Raw genomic sequence first — 15,809 nt, forward strand, 5'->3', positions numbered from 1 at the left:
GGATTCTGGGATTTGTAGTTTCGTGGTAGACATTTAACCTTCTCTGTCAGAGAGCTCTGGTGCCACATCAGACTACAGATCCCAGAGCTCTCTGACAGAGGAGGGTAAATGTCTACCACGAAAGTACAAGTCCCAGAATCCCACAGCACTGGGCCATGACAGTTAATGAGGCATCAAACCGGGTTATTTCTCCAGTGCGGACGCAGCTCGGGTAAACCACCTCGGATTTTCCATTGATTTCTGCCGAAAGTGTTCACTTCCGCCATGAAGGCAAAGGTTTCTATACAAAAACAAAGCTTTCTATTCTAAACCCGGAAGCACCCCATCCAAAATACGGCATCGGTCATTCTAAAGTTTATTATATCTGTGGTTTTTCCAGCGATGATGGAAAGATTGCTCAGACGATCGCCCGATACCAGTGGGCGGGATCATGTCGCTGACGGACGGGTGACCCAAACCAATCACATGAAAGCAGAGAAAACCAGTAGCTGGCCAATGAGATATGAATGTGAAAAGTGGGCCTCAGAAGCAGCGCCCTTTAAGTACGGAAGCCCGGGAGGGACGGTTTTCCACAAAAACCACGAGGAATGAGACCAAGGCTACTTATTGTCTGGTGCTGAGTCTCTCAGTTCAACAAAACAAAACACAAAAGGGCGCGTACACACTGCAGAAATAATGATGTTCGACACCACTTTAAGACCTGCAGCGCCATCCTATGGAATCCCAGGATTAGCAGTTTTGCAAGGGCTTTAGCCTTCTCTGCCAGAGTTTTCTGGTGCCTCAAAGAACTACAAATCCCAAGATCCTGCAGGTTGGACCCATGGCATTTTATAGTGGCACCAAACTGCATTATTTCTGCACCCAAAGACATCTGAACATGGGGGGGGGGGGGGTTCCCTAGCTATAATTACCAATACCTTTTGACAGACGTGGGCTGTATCCACACTGCAGAAATAATCCAGTTTTGAGACCACTTTAACTGCCCTGGCTCATTGCAAGGCAATTCTGGGAATTGTAGTTTGTTGTGGCACCAGAGCTCTCTGACAGAGAAGGCTAAATGCCTCACAAAACTACAGTTCCCAGAATTCCCTAGCATTGATCCAGGGCAGTTAAAGCGGTCTCAAACTGGATTATTTCCGCAGTGTGTTTTGGACCCATGTGAATCTATTCCTACCCCGCTAGAAATCTTACCAAAATCCAAAATGCCTACTGCTTGTACTTTCAGCATCATGGCCCTCCACATGTTGCATTACCACTCCCATCTTCATCCCTTATCATTGGCAGTGCAGTTTGGGGGCTATATTGTGGCAACAGTTTCCCTGCCTCTGACCTAGAAGCTTTCATTGTTCAACTTTTGAATATCATGCTTTTAGTACTGCATTTGTAGATAGTTTCATGCTTTTTATGCACATTTGCAGGCCTGATTTACCCTGTTGCGGAAAACAATACATTTGCATGTATGAGGTTATTCCCACCATTGCTTGTGTGCGCACCATGTAGCGAATAAACACACACATAAAGAGAGAAGAGTGTTAATACCACCATGTTGCCGGCTGTATGAGTCAAGATGAACAGTTTTCAACATTTGTTTCAGCCGTTGAGTGAATAGCGTGACAGAAGCTCCTGCCCCTAAATCCAGCCCCGTGTTTGGTGTTGCATGTCCTACAAATCATTATCTCACAAGCACCCACTCTCCTTAGTTATTGCTTTTCTCATCAGACCTTGGAGCTCTCCCTTTCTGCCCTAGCTGTCATTGTTATCATCCCCATACCTTCATAACCTCAAGTGCTACATAATGGACAAAAGCAAGCAAACACCGTCCGGTGAAGCTTTCGCCATCACTGTATGGAGGACGAAGGAGCATTGGAGATGTCTCATTCATAGGGTCGCCATGAGCCGAGGTCAGTTTAAGGGCTGCTAACAACAACAGCAACAGTCCCTTGAACCCAAAAGGCTTACTGTAGAGTAGACATGTATAGGATTGAGCTGATCATACACATTCATAAAAAGTTGTTTATGATTGCTTCTTTTGTTGTTCCTTTCCATTGTTTCTTTTCCCCAGCCTTTCCCCATGAACACCATTCCCCAAATTCTTAACTTGTTTATTTCTAAATTGAGAATGTATTCCAGCTGGAAGACCGGGTTTTATTTGAAGTGCACTGTACCAAACTAATGTCCAAGGCACTTTTCTCTTCACCCTTGCAGCACTGTAGAGGAAGAAACTATATATCTGTGGCGCTTTAGTGTTCCTCTAACCTTTCTGGTGGGTAGATGCTTATATAATACTGTTATCCGACCTGTGCAAATTCTTAGTCCTGTCAACACCCTTTATTATTAAAACTCCCTTTCTCCTCTTGTCTTTCCCGTCAGTTTAAACTGCTGAATTGAATAAGATCACTCTCTCCTTGATAGCTACATAAAATTATATTTGGGGACAAAACTTTTCTTTATGTAGCAGTGTTTCTAACAAACAAGAGTCTTGTTCAGAAAAAAAATGTTTAGTCGTGGAACGTGGGAGAATGCGTTATTTTTTTTTCTTTTTGTCAGAAAGACTGATGAGTAAATGAGTGTTTGTGTCTGTATAAAATGTATTTCTCAAGCTGATCGGCTGGAACCTGGTTCTTTTAACCTAACATTGAAAAATACAAAGAGATATATTTACTTCCTTTGTTGTTTATTTTCTTATTTTCTTGACTCTCTGATACAGATATACACTTGCAGGCAGCTTACAGTTTGAGAATACATTGGGGCAGTACAAATTGTCCCAAAACGGCAGGCTAGAGTTGCCCATTTTAACTGCAGAAGGATGCCGCAGCCGCCAAACTGCACAGCATCCCTCCGCAGTAAAAAGAACCTGGTTCTTCCAGGTCCTTTTCGTGGCACATTGCGTACATCACAGGTGCACCATTGGCACACTCATGACGTATGCAAAGTGCAGCAATGTGCAGATGCTGTGCGGCGTCAGCGTCATCATGGCAGCGCCCATGTGGACACAATGACGCCCCCTGTACAACTAGGGTACCGGAGTGTGCAGTTGTTGCGCGCTCTGGAACCCTAGTTTTGGCGCCGGCACACCGCTTTTGGCCGGTGTGTCTCGGGCCATTGTCTCTAACCACTGCATGAACTAGACAGCCATATCTGACAATGCAAACTTATTTTTATTGAAGAGGAAAGCAAATGGCACAAACAAGCTAAGATAATGGATATACAATGATGAATTAAAATCATGTAAGTTCCTAACTGACATTGTGTAAATTCAACCCACACTGATAGCTGATATACAGTATATACTTCCAAATATAGCTATTTAGAATTCAATGGCTTGTAGCACTTTTCACTACTTGATGTTCATCACCGATAGCTGGTCCCATTGGATCAGTCCCAGAAAATATCCAGTCTATTTTGCTCCAGTGAGAGCAGTTGATTACGTCTTCTTCTAGAATCCAGATCATCTATATTGCACTGAACTTGTGACAGTGAACCCTCAGGCAGTGGCTGAACTAGTGAGATGGTTTGGAACATTCATTTGTTCAAGAAACATTTCAGGCTACCATCGAAGAGGAAAGGAAATACTAGTTTGGCAGGAATTACAACTTCACACACAGAGAATAGCTGAGGATGGTGTCAAATGATATAGGAAAGAGAGGGGATAGTAAACCCAAGGCAAAGAAGCTGAAGGAAAGATGGAAGGTAGATAACTGATTCAGAAAGAGCAATCTGAAGAATAGGTAGGTGGAGAACAAGTTTTGAAAGAAAAGGGGCAAAGAAGAAAGTGAATTAGAGAGGAGCTTTGAAGAATCTGCACAGCAATCACAACCATAAGGAGCAGCAGACTTACAGTGATATGCTAGTACTCTAAGCCCATTGATAAATGGAGTTGAAATGTGTTTTTCTGAAAACCCAGTGAAGTGAGGATCTCTCCAGCATACCTGAAAAACCAAAGCTCTTTATTAATATGACATTCTTGCTTGAGAGAGAAAGAGAGTTTTCACCAGTGGCACCAGAAATATCCCTGAGGAGTCTGTGCTTATCACACAAACCCAAGGAGATCCTGCCCTTCTGCTCAGAATCCCTGTCAAGATTTGATTGTTCTTTTATTTTGAATAGCATCTGCTTAGAAATAGCGTCTCTACTAAACTATCAGTATTGGATGATGCAAGAACATACATATGAGAAAAACGATACCACCAGCCCTACTGCATTCAGCAATCAGGCTAAAACCCTGGACATGTGCTACAGTGTGCCTAAGCCATGCTGTCTGCTGTAAACTCTTCATTAACTAAACCATGTAAATAAATTACTTTTTATCATGTGGTATGTCTATACACTTGTATCAGTGCCATCTCTCTCTCTCTCTCTCTGTGTGTGTGTGTGTGTGTGTGTGTGTGTGTGTGTGTGTGTAGATTACAAATAAATTTTAACAATCTCTGGGTCTATTCCATCCTGTGCCTGCATAGTACCTTATTTTCATAAACATTTTTGGACTATATGACCTTGGATGTGACCTTGAGGATTAATTGATAAGTTATATTGGCTCTTATTGGCCAGTTCACCCCTTGATACACACATATGACTCACATTAAAGCTACCGGGGACTATCTGTATGCCTAAAGATTCAAAAATACTTTGAAAAGCTCTGTTATACTGTGTGGCATTAATGACCGCCTAAGTGCAGAGGGTTGCAGCTTGGGAAAAGTGAAATAAAGAATAGTGGGGCTGGCATTACACAAACACAGCAGCATGCCTACCACAAAAAGTACAGAATCCAAATTATTGATAGTGGAACATGTGACACATTGAGCATGAATCCAAAGACTTCTCTGCTAACCCTACATGTCTATCATGCTCAATGTCCTGTGTTGATTTTTACAAATGAATTTGATTAGGCCAACTACATTATGCTGCAGGCCACACTAGTTGCTGCTACCCAATCCTGTTATATGGGGAAGTAGCCATTCTTAGGATACATAAGGTTTCACAATTTGTTTTCATGTGCCTGTGCATGTCCTTTACTTAATTCTGATTAGGCATCAGTGGATTTCGGCTGTTCATTTTGTTCCACCAGTTACCAGGGTTCCTTGTTACTCACTGTTTTCCTTCCAAATGAACATGGAAAATGTCTAAATTAATTCCAGAACTGTTACATGTACAGTTAATTAGCCACAGGTATCAGCTCCTTTTATTCATTCCGGTACACCTCTGCATAGAATAACACCTCAGCATTAAGATTTAGATCCACATTGGAGGGAGGTTGGATGCAATGAGCAGAAAGGACAGAAACCAGGAGGAAAGTGTACTCATACAACTTTCTGCACATCTGGAAATCAGAATTTTTTAAAAAAATGGCAGAGCTCTTTGACAAACAAGCTTTGGTAATTCAGAAACACATATGCAGAAAACATGTTGATAGAAAGAATTTTAAAAGCCTTTTTAATTCAGATGGTTTTCCAGCTCCCTGTCATCTCACACTATGTAATTATAGTAGTCTGATACCACTTCAACTACCTGCACCCTACATAGTTCTGGGATTTGTAGTTTGGTGATGCATCAGGTGACATTGGGAACATTAGGAAAGGATTCAGCCATGGTACAGTGGTACCTCGGGATACGAAATACCCAGGTTACGAATTTTTCAGGATACGAAAAAATCCCATAGGGATTTATTGTTTCGGGTTATGAAAGTTTTTTCGGGTTACGAAAAAACTCCGGCGCTATTTTAAATGGAGCCGCGGCGGAGCCGCGGCTTTTTCCCCATTAGCGCCTATGGGTTTTCGGCTTACGAAGGCTTTTCGGGTTACGAAAGCGGCCGCGGAACGAATTATTTTCGTAACCCGAGGCACCACTGTACTCAATTTTGGCTCTGTCCAAAGTGGGGTTGTGTGGGAAAAGCAGTAACTCAATAACACCCCGAGTCGTAATACCTTCTGGATCTGGTATCCTTAACAATCTGAGCAACTCGAAGATCTCTCTTATTTATTTTGTTACATGCATGTCACATGTGTCTGGCAGTTAGTTCACAATGTTCGTTCCCATTTGTATCCCCATAATAACACCACAAACAAGGATAGGCTGGGTCACACCTGGTGAATTTAATAGCTGAGTAGATCTGTCAACCCAGATCTCTGAAGACATAGTCTAGTATCTTAACAAGGAGTTGGAAGCATGTAGCCCTCCAGATGTTGGCCTTCAGGTCTCAGCATTCCTCATCATAGGCCTGTTTGGACAGGGGGACTTGAAGACTAATATCATTTGGAGGGCCACATAATTCCTATCTCCGCTCTTAACAGATGTGTTCTCCCTAAATTACAAAGGAGATGGATCAAGGAAGGAACATGCATTGGAGGTGGTGGTGATGGGGACGTCATTGTAATTTACCACCCACTGTGAACAAAAGTGCCACATAAATTCATCATGCAGTTCAACTTCCCCCTAGCCCTCACTCACTTCTTTTGTGCATTAACTTTGCATGCACGATCAGTCATTTTGGCTAATGAAAAAAGCTCTATACTCTCTCTGTTTTTTTTTTTTTGATGTTAAAAAAATTACTCTTGTCTTTCTGTAGTTCAAGTCCTTTTGTTAATTATACCAAACCAGATTTCCACTGAGAATCCAGCAGTAGTGCTGCCAGCATGTGATCTGTCAAGGCCCCATGGAACCTTCTTCAATGGCTTTTGTAAGTTCAGTTCTTTTTTAGTAGACTTCCTTGTTGTACAAAAGGTGAACTACTATGCACAGTTTTAATCAAATGCTCATATGAGTCTTATCTTTTAATTTAGCTTAATTTTTGCTCATTTTGTAGTTCAGGGTGATGATTCCTCCCTCTTCCCCATTGCTTCTTAAGGAGAACAGTTCTTTCCGTAGTGCTTTAGCTCTCTCATAAGGAATTCAGAAATTAATTTTTCCTTTACTGAAATGATGAGTTAAATGTGAAACTTATTTCCTGGCAATATGTTAAAGAAACATAAAGTCTCTGCTTGGAAAAGTTTATCTCATAGCTAGGATATGGTGAAATTTCTTTGTTTATGGTACGTTCAGGAGAATTGTAGTTAATTCTGAAATATTTTTATCTTTTATTCTTCACACTAGTCTTCATTTTCTTGCTGCTGAGCTGTATATCATTCTTGCCTGCTGAAAAATAAAAAGAGACAGGCAGATGTTGTGAAAGTAGTTGCTATAAGATACTTAGGAGCTGACATTATAATCTTAAAAAAGGGATTTTTTAAATAAAATAAACAAGAGCTGAGCTGAAATGGCTGCCTCAATTCGCCCTTCCATTTCCTGGAGGCCAGTCACTGCAGCCATTTGTTTCAGAGAGATAGGGAAACAAATTGGTTTGTCCTGCTGAGGGCTGTGTGTATATGTGGATGGGGAAATTATTGGAGGGAGGTAACTCCCCCCCCCTTTTTTTTTTTACAAGCTGCCACCTGTGCTTTTTCAGTGTCTTCTCCTGTATATTTAAAAGTAATGCCATGTTTTGCTCTCGGTGTTTAAAGTTCTGGTCTTAAGTTAATTCAAACACAGGAGGAGAAAAAAAGAAGAAAAATGCTCACCTCTCCAGCTGCTTGGAGATGTTTTATGTGAAAGATTTTTTTTTTTTAAAAAAAATTTATGAAAGGAATAACAAAGAAATGGAGCCATTCCCACAAGCACTTGCCACCCAACCAAACTGGACAAAAACTGCATGTCCATTTCTCTCCAATAGGATCGCCAGAACAAAGACGGGAGAGTTGTGTCAAAGAGGGAATTTCAGAAGATGGTACTGTACTTGTTTTTTGGTTCCATGACAAGCGACACCTGCTGAAAACTCTTCCTCTTCACAGTCATTAAAGATACAGGTGCTCTCTCTAGTTTTCACTCTGGCAACCTTATGAATTGCAATACATCATCCCCAGTTCTCCATACTTAGCTATTGAAAAGGCACTTGGTATCAAGTTGGGCAGATGAAATAATCACTGTAGTCACTTGTTGGCATTTTTGTTTTGTTCTGTTTTTTTTTTTTAATCACCTGTGCAAATATACTCAGAAGTTATGTCCCAGTTTCTTCATTGCTGCTTGTTCTCAAGTAAATGTACAAAGGACTGAAGCCATAGTTCACATAAACTGAACCACAGTGGAACAAATACAACTTCACAGGATGCTCCAAATGAACAACTTGCTCCAATGAAGTCTAGGACAGGATGGAAGCCTTTTATGCTACCAGTACCAGTTCACACATTCCAAATTGTCTAATACTTTAGATGTAGAAGGCTTTAAAGGTACAGCTCTCTAGGTGTCCCATAAAGAGGCATCAGCAATCCCACATACTCTCCAAGCCAGACTCCCAAAAATGTCCAAAAAGCATATGGTGGCAAAATGATGGAGATCCACTTCTAGGTTTGAGAAATGGGTTTTGGATATTAAACACTGGGTGGTGCAACTTATTTAAAAGGTGAATTGATCCTACCAGAGGCTTCCAGGATATCAATTTTTTCCCTTCTATTTTTATTTCTGCTAAAACAGCAAACAACAACAACAACCGTCCACAAACTCTGGCAGAGTGGAAGGAAGAAATAACAACAACAAGCAACACCAGGCTTGTTTAAACACATGTGCCTAACCCTGCCTAAGGTTGTATCTCCACTACAATTATAGCACTTTGATACCACTTTAACTGTGGTGGCTCAATTCTACAGAATCTTGGGATTTTTAATTTGACAAGGTACTTAGGATTTGGCAAGGTATTTAGAAAGTTCTAGTACACTCCTCCAAACTACAGAACTCCATCACACCTCTTCCCAGACAGTCATACTGTTCCTAAACTTATCTGCTGCCTTTTGGTGTGGCAAAAGACCCTATCCCATTGCCAGTATTGAACTAGCAATAAGTTTAATTGCCAGTCCAGTTGGCTTCTGTACATGGAAAGGACAGGCTGCAGTCTTGCCTCAGGCAGCAAAATAGCTTGGGCCAGCATTGCAAAAGTCAAAATCGCCCCCCCCCCTCACTGCACATGCATGTATAAACACATCACACCCAAGTGGTGGTGTAAAAGGGCTCCCCTCTAGCATGATTTTTTTTCTCTGTATAGTGACTGAAAGTTGGGATGGAAGCACTTCCTCCCCTGCTTGGCACTATGTGGCATCCAACATTTCTGTTTCTGCTCTCTCCAGGGAATGGAAAGAGGACAGGATGGCAACGTAAAGTTTCCCTTCTGTTTCTACCACATGCCGGTAATACTACAATGTTCTACTAGGGTATTTATAACCTTCCATAATGTAAAAATATTTTTTTCTAATTGCTTGAAATTGTCATACGATTAAGATAAATGGTTGGAGGTATAGTGGAGGAAGCTCTCTCGTTATTCTGGCTTTGGCTGCATCTTGGATCAAATTGATACCACATCAGAACAATGTTTTGTAGCCTCTGCCAATTTAATAATCAAATTTGATGTTAGATCTGTGCAGAACTACATCTATGATTGACAGAAAGGGCTGTTGTATATGGATGTGATGTGCTATTCATGTGTAACAAGATCTTTGAGTGACAGTTTAACAATGGTACAATTTCTACCTTTTATGCTATAAATGATTCTTATTGTGGCACAGGGAGTTCTGCACAAGCTGTACTGTGTGTAGAAGAGAACACATATTTGGTACGGCTATAAAAACCTTGTGATAATTAATCATATATTGCTAAAAAGTACCACACACCAATTCTGATGCAAAAGGGCAATGTGAGAGTTTCTTGGTGCATTCTTCATTGCTTAGCAAAAGTCAGGACAACTGTTCAGAGATACACTGCACACTTAAAGAAATATTTTGAAGGAGTGTTTCAGGCTTGCCTTCTTAACCTGCTGCCTTTTGTACATTGCAGAGGATACTGTGACTCGAATATAAAGCTCATTCACACACAATAGTGGCAACAAAAATAAATAGTCTCAGGTCAGTTTGATGCCTGTTAGATTTCCATGATGGACTGTTGCAAAGCACTATTTTATCACATTAGAAATACAATAGTGCTTTGCAACATTTTGCTCTTGTAACATCTATTGATGTGGCTGTGAAGGTAGTGGATAATATTTTTACTTTCCTCTGCCTTTTAACTATTTCTTTTATTGTATTTACAAAGCTAGATATAAACAATGTCCAATATGTTCATGTTTATGTAAAGCTGCTAACATAAGTCCAGCATCTTGGTCATATAGTGGCCATTCAGATGCCAACTAATAGTACCCTTCCACTCATGTTCCCCAGCAACTGGTATTCAGAATAATTCTAGAGATTACATAACCATAATGATGTAAAGTCAGCCCCCCATATCTATGGACTCTTTATGGGTTCAAGTATCCACAACTTGAAAATATTCTATAAAGATATAAATTCCAAAAAACAAACAAACAAACAAAAACCAACAACCCCAAACCTTGATTTTGCTATTTTATATAAGGGACGCCAATTCACCACACCTTTATAAATAATGGGACTTGAGCATCCATGGATTTTGGTATCCACAGGGGGCCCTGGAACCAAACCCCTGTGGATACCAAGGGTCTACTGTACAACCATCGGTAGGCTTTTCCTCTTTGAACGTGGTAGTCCCCTTTTAAAACCAATTAAATTAGTGGCTATCACTGTCTCCTGTAGTAGGATCTAGGAGTCCAAGTAGACCACAAGTTGAACATGAGTGAACAGTGTGATGCGGCAGCTAAAAAGGCCAATGCTATTTTAGGCTGCATCAATAGAAGTATAGTGTCTAGATCAAGAGAAGTAATAGTGCCACTGTATTCTGCTCTGGTCAGGCCCCACCTAGAATATTGTGTCCAGTTCTGGGCGCCACAATTCAGAAAGGACATTGAGAAACTGGAGCGTGTCCAAAGGAGGAGGACTAAAATGGTGAAAGGTCTGGAAACCTTGCCCTATGAGGAACGACTCAGGGAGCTGGGGATGTTTAGCCTGGAGAAAAGAAGGTTAAGAGGTGATATGATAGCCCTGTTTAAATATTTGAAAGGATGTCATATTGAGGAGGGAGCAAGCTTGTTTTCTGCTGCTCCAGAGAACAGGACCCGGAACAATGGATGCAAGCTACAGGAAAAGAGATTCCACCTGAACATTAGGAGGAACTTCCTGACAGTAAGGGCTGTTCGACAGTGGAATGCACTCCCTCGGAGGGTGATAGAGTCTCCTTCCTTGGAGGTCTTTAAACAGAGGCTGGATGGCCATCTGTCAGGGATGCTTTGATTTGGATTTCCTGCATGGCAGGGGGTTGGACTGGATGGCCCTAGTGGTCTCTTCCAACTCTATGATTCTATGATTCTATGATTCTATGAATTCCACAAGTAAACTATGCACTGGTTGAAGTAATACCTTCTTTTATCTGTCTGGACTATCCCACTATTTAGTTTTATCTGATGACCCTGAGTTCTAGGATTATGATCCAACAGGGAACAATTTCCCCCAACCACTTTCTCCACTCCATGAACAATTATATATATATCTGTCATCTCCCTCCTTAGACCACCATTTTTCTCCCTCAGCTAAAAAAGTTTCAAACACCTCCTCTGAACAGAGTGGGGACTTATATCTGAGGAACATGCATAGCCCTGTGCTGAAAATTGGTCTAAATTGAAACAGTGTACTAGTTCTTAAACCTACAGTATATAACTCTTTCTCCTTATCCACCCTCCCGCCATTGCTATTTGGATCCTATTTTGGGAGAAAGATGGTATATAAGTGCAATCATTCATTCATTCATTCATTCAGTCAATATTCTTTCAATTTATTACATATTTTCCAAGATTGTATCCATATTCCTGTGTGTGAGTGGATAATAAGGAGTTTGTCTTGGTCATTTGCAAGATGCTTTGCCTCTCACCAATGACTATAAAGTGCTGGGAGGCAGTTTCTTCAGTCTGCCACCACATGCTTAAACACTCTGCAGTCATGATTCTGGCCAAAGTACAAGTTTGACTACCAGTTCACCAGCAGCATCTGGGTCACAAGAGTGGGAGTCATGCAGACAACAGATGATACTGTACTAACTCCCAGCAGTCCTAGCTAACATAAGCTATAGTGAGAAATTCTAGGACATCAGTCCAAGAACATCTGTTCTAGAGGACTGCACTGTTCCCAGTCCTGTTGCATTATCAACTTTCTGGAGTATTGTCACTTGGCCCTAGGGGCTTACCTTAACCAAGCAAGATGGAGAAATACTGGACCATACTATTTGCTCTGTGGTTTGATCAATTTTGTTTATAGTGTGAGGACACTGGGTACTTTCTGCTTCCTTTTTCTGGCGGCTGTTTTGGTTTTTGATCTCTACCTGCGTTTGACTATATACAAGATATATTGCAGCTTCCACTTCTAGATAAGATCCTAAAGTGTAAAGATATACATCAGAGCACTAAAGTCAGAATCATCCAAGCCATTAGTGGTGCAGTACAGACCGCCCAAAAGCGGCGTACCAGCACCATTATTAGGGTTATGAAGCACGCACCATGTACACGCTCCCTAACCCTAGTATGTGCCGCCAGCGGCATAATGGTGGTGTCCGATGCACACAGGCACTGCCATTATGACATCACAGCCACGCCACGTCCAAACGGCACGGCGCGGCCATGACATGTTCACGCTGCCCCAGGCCGCTTATGGCGGCCTAACTGCAGTGCGAGAAGGAGCTCTGGAACAGAGCTCCTTCTCGCACACACCTCATTCCCGCAGCCACCAAACAGCTATGAGAATGGTGCCAGGGAGAAAGGGGCTGAGTGACCCCCTTTTCCTCTGGCTGTGGCTTTCGGGGTGTCCTGAGGCATGAAGCCCCAAGGACATCCCTTTTCCAGACCACGGGGAAGTGGCATTTTACCACTTCCTCGTGGCCTGGAAAAATGCCGGGTTGGAGCTGCAGGGGCTGCCGGTGAGGCTGCCCTGCCTCCAACCTGGCAAGAAAAGGGGTGGGTGCAGACCGCCCCCTTTCCACCATCTGTACCCCGCCATATTCTCCATTACCTTATATTGATGTGAGAGCTGGACAGTGATGAAAATGGATAAGAAAAACCAATTCATTTGAGATGTGGAGCTGGAGAAGGGTGCTGAGGATACTGTGGACAGCCAAAAAGACAAACAAATGGGTCCTTGAACAGATCAAACCTGAACTTTCCCTGAAAGCTAATATTACAAAACTGAGGCTGTCATATTTTGGCCATCTTGAGAAGGGATGACTTACTAGAAAAGACAACAGTGCTAGGGAAGGTTGAAAGTAGATCATAGAATCATAGAATCATAGAATCATAGAGTTGGAAGAGACCACTAGGGCCATCCAGTCCAACCCCCTGCAATGCAGGAAATCCAAATCAAAGCATCCCTGACAGATGGCCATCCAGCCTCTGTTTAAAGACCTCCAAGGAAGGAGACTCTATCACCCTCCGAGGGAGTGCATTCCACTGTCGAACAGCCCTTACTGTCAGGAAGTTCCTCCTAATGTTCAGGTGGAATCTCTTTTCCTGGAGCTTGCATCCATTGTTCCGGGTCCTGTTCTCTGGAGCAGCAGAAAACAAGCTTGCTCCCTCCTCAATATGACATCCTTTCAAATATTTAAACAGGGCTATCATATCACCTCTTAACCTTCTTTTCTCCAGGCTAAACATCCCCAGCTCCCTAAGTCGTTCCTCATAGGGCATGGTTTCCAGACCCTTCACCATTTTTGTTGTCCTCCTTTGGACACGCTCCAGTTTCTCAATGTCCTTTCTGAATTGTGGTGCCCAGAACTGGACACAATATTCTAGGTGGGGCCTGACCAGAGCAGAATACAGTGGCACTATTACTTCTCTTGATCTAGATGAAAGAGGAGAAGACCATACACAAGATGGATAGACTAAATTAGGGAAACCATGACCTCAATCTGCAAGGCTTAAGCAGAGCAGTGGAGAATTGGGGGGGGGGGGGTTGCAGATGTTTCATCTACAGGGTTACCATGAGTCAGGATCAACTCAAAGGCAATTAATAACAACTTAAATCCTGATGTTTCCCATCATGTAATTGAGAATAATGCGAGGATGTGAATGAGCCCATGACTGCTGCCTTCCTCATCCATTTGTTGGGGTTTATTGTGTTCCGTTGTATTAGTTTCTCTATTATATGGAACTGACATCAGTGTTTGTTTTCCCTCGACATACACTATAAGTTCCCTCAGCACACTTTAAACACATTTATTGTGCTGCTTTTCCTGCACACTCACACCTGTGTGTGTGGAAGCTTAGAATGGCATTCTTCCTCATGCAATCTTTAATGATCAAGATCAGTTTTGGTTACTGTTGTTCCATCACTGGTTACAGAGGCTGCTGCCACACTGCAGAATTAATGAAGGTTGATACTGCTATAACTGTCATGGCTCCAGCCTATGAGATCTGGGGATTTGTAGTTTCTTGCAGCATTACAGCTCTCTGACAGAGAAGGCTAAATACAGGTCCCAGAATTCCATTGCATTGCCCCATGGCAATTAAAGCTGTATCAGACTGCATTAATTCTACAGTGTAGATATAGCTTTAGAAGGAATGAAGACTATATTTCTACCTCCTCTCCATGCATTGCTGTAGCATTTGACCATTATATCCTGATTCTAAAATATTAATTTGTTCTCTTTTTTTTCTTTACTTTTTGGTTAAGCCCGTGTTGACTCTAAGCCTGCTTGTTGTTGTTGTTTTTGTTGTATGCCTTCAAATAATTTCTCACTTGTGGCGACCACATCTTGAGAAGACATGACTTATTAGAAAATATAATAATGCTAGGGAAGGCTGAAGGTAGCCGAAAGAGGAGAAGACCACTCACAAGATGGATAGACTCAATCAAGAAGGTGAAGGGCCTGAACTTGCAGGATCTGAGCAGAGCCAAGCCTGGGTTTTCTTGACAAGGTTTGTTCAGAGGAGGTTTGCCGTTGTCTTTCTCTGAGGCCGAGAGCATGTGACTTCCCAAAGGTCACCCAGTGCGTTTACAGGACCAAGTGTGGAATCGAGCCCTCATCCAACACTGAAACCACTACACCACGCTGATACTCATCTAAGCCTGTAAAGTATTTCATTTATTTTTTAAAGATGTAAACTAAATATTAGAACTTTAACTTCAGAAATGTGACTATAGTTTCTCATGAAACCAAGTGACAAATCCTCTGATGTACAACAATTATTAAATAATAATAATAATTAATAATAATTTGTTTTATTTATATACCGCTATTCCAAAGATCATAGCGGTGAACAGCAAGTAAGCTAATTAGCAAGTAAGCTAATTTGCCCCCAACAGTCTGGGTACTCATTTTAGCGACCTCGGAAGGATGCAAGCCTGAGTCGAGCTTGGGCCCTTTTGCTGGTCTTGAACTCGCAACCTTGTGGTTTTGAGTGAATGGCTGCAGTACAGGCATTTAACCACTGCGCCACCAGGGCTCCTTAATAAAGTACATTAAACAGTTACCTCACAATAACTGTAAATAACTAAGCTGTTCCCATAAAAACCAAGAAGAGTTCTTGGTGTAGAATTATGGAATGTATGTGTCAGACCCTCTTTTAAAAGATTAATCTAGTCATGAGATGCTGTAGCTCAGGTGAATGTCTTTTACTCTTCAGTGTTACCTGTCCCAGTAGAATGTATGGCAAGAGAAAAACACCCCTGATACATTTATCTTAGCACCAATGTTCAAGCAAAAATGTGATTTATTGATGTGACAAACTGGCTATTGGTATTCACTCTGTCTCTGGTCCCTGGGATATGTAGACCCCTCCCCATCTCTCAGTCCAGTAATCTGGACCAGTATTTCATAATGGGGAGGGATCCATTGTCCCCCATTGT

General features: G+C 41.9%; 1 long non-coding RNA gene across 1 annotated transcript in view; it reads right to left on the bottom strand.

The window, feature by feature from the left end:
• Positions 1-5,853: 5,853 nt before the first annotated feature.
• LOC121927652 overlaps positions 5,854-15,809 on the bottom strand; it is a 33,131-nt gene continuing 23,175 nt past the window's right edge. The window contains exon 4 of the long non-coding RNA XR_006103290.1: positions 5,854-7,128. This is a non-coding gene — a long non-coding RNA (uncharacterized LOC121927652). The remainder of the gene's footprint in view (positions 7,129-15,809) is intronic.

The sequence above is a fragment of the Sceloporus undulatus genome, chromosome 4 (genome assembly GCF_019175285.1).
Source record: "Sceloporus undulatus isolate JIND9_A2432 ecotype Alabama chromosome 4, SceUnd_v1.1, whole genome shotgun sequence".
NCBI classification, from domain to species: Eukaryota; Metazoa; Chordata; class Lepidosauria; order Squamata; family Phrynosomatidae; genus Sceloporus; species Sceloporus undulatus.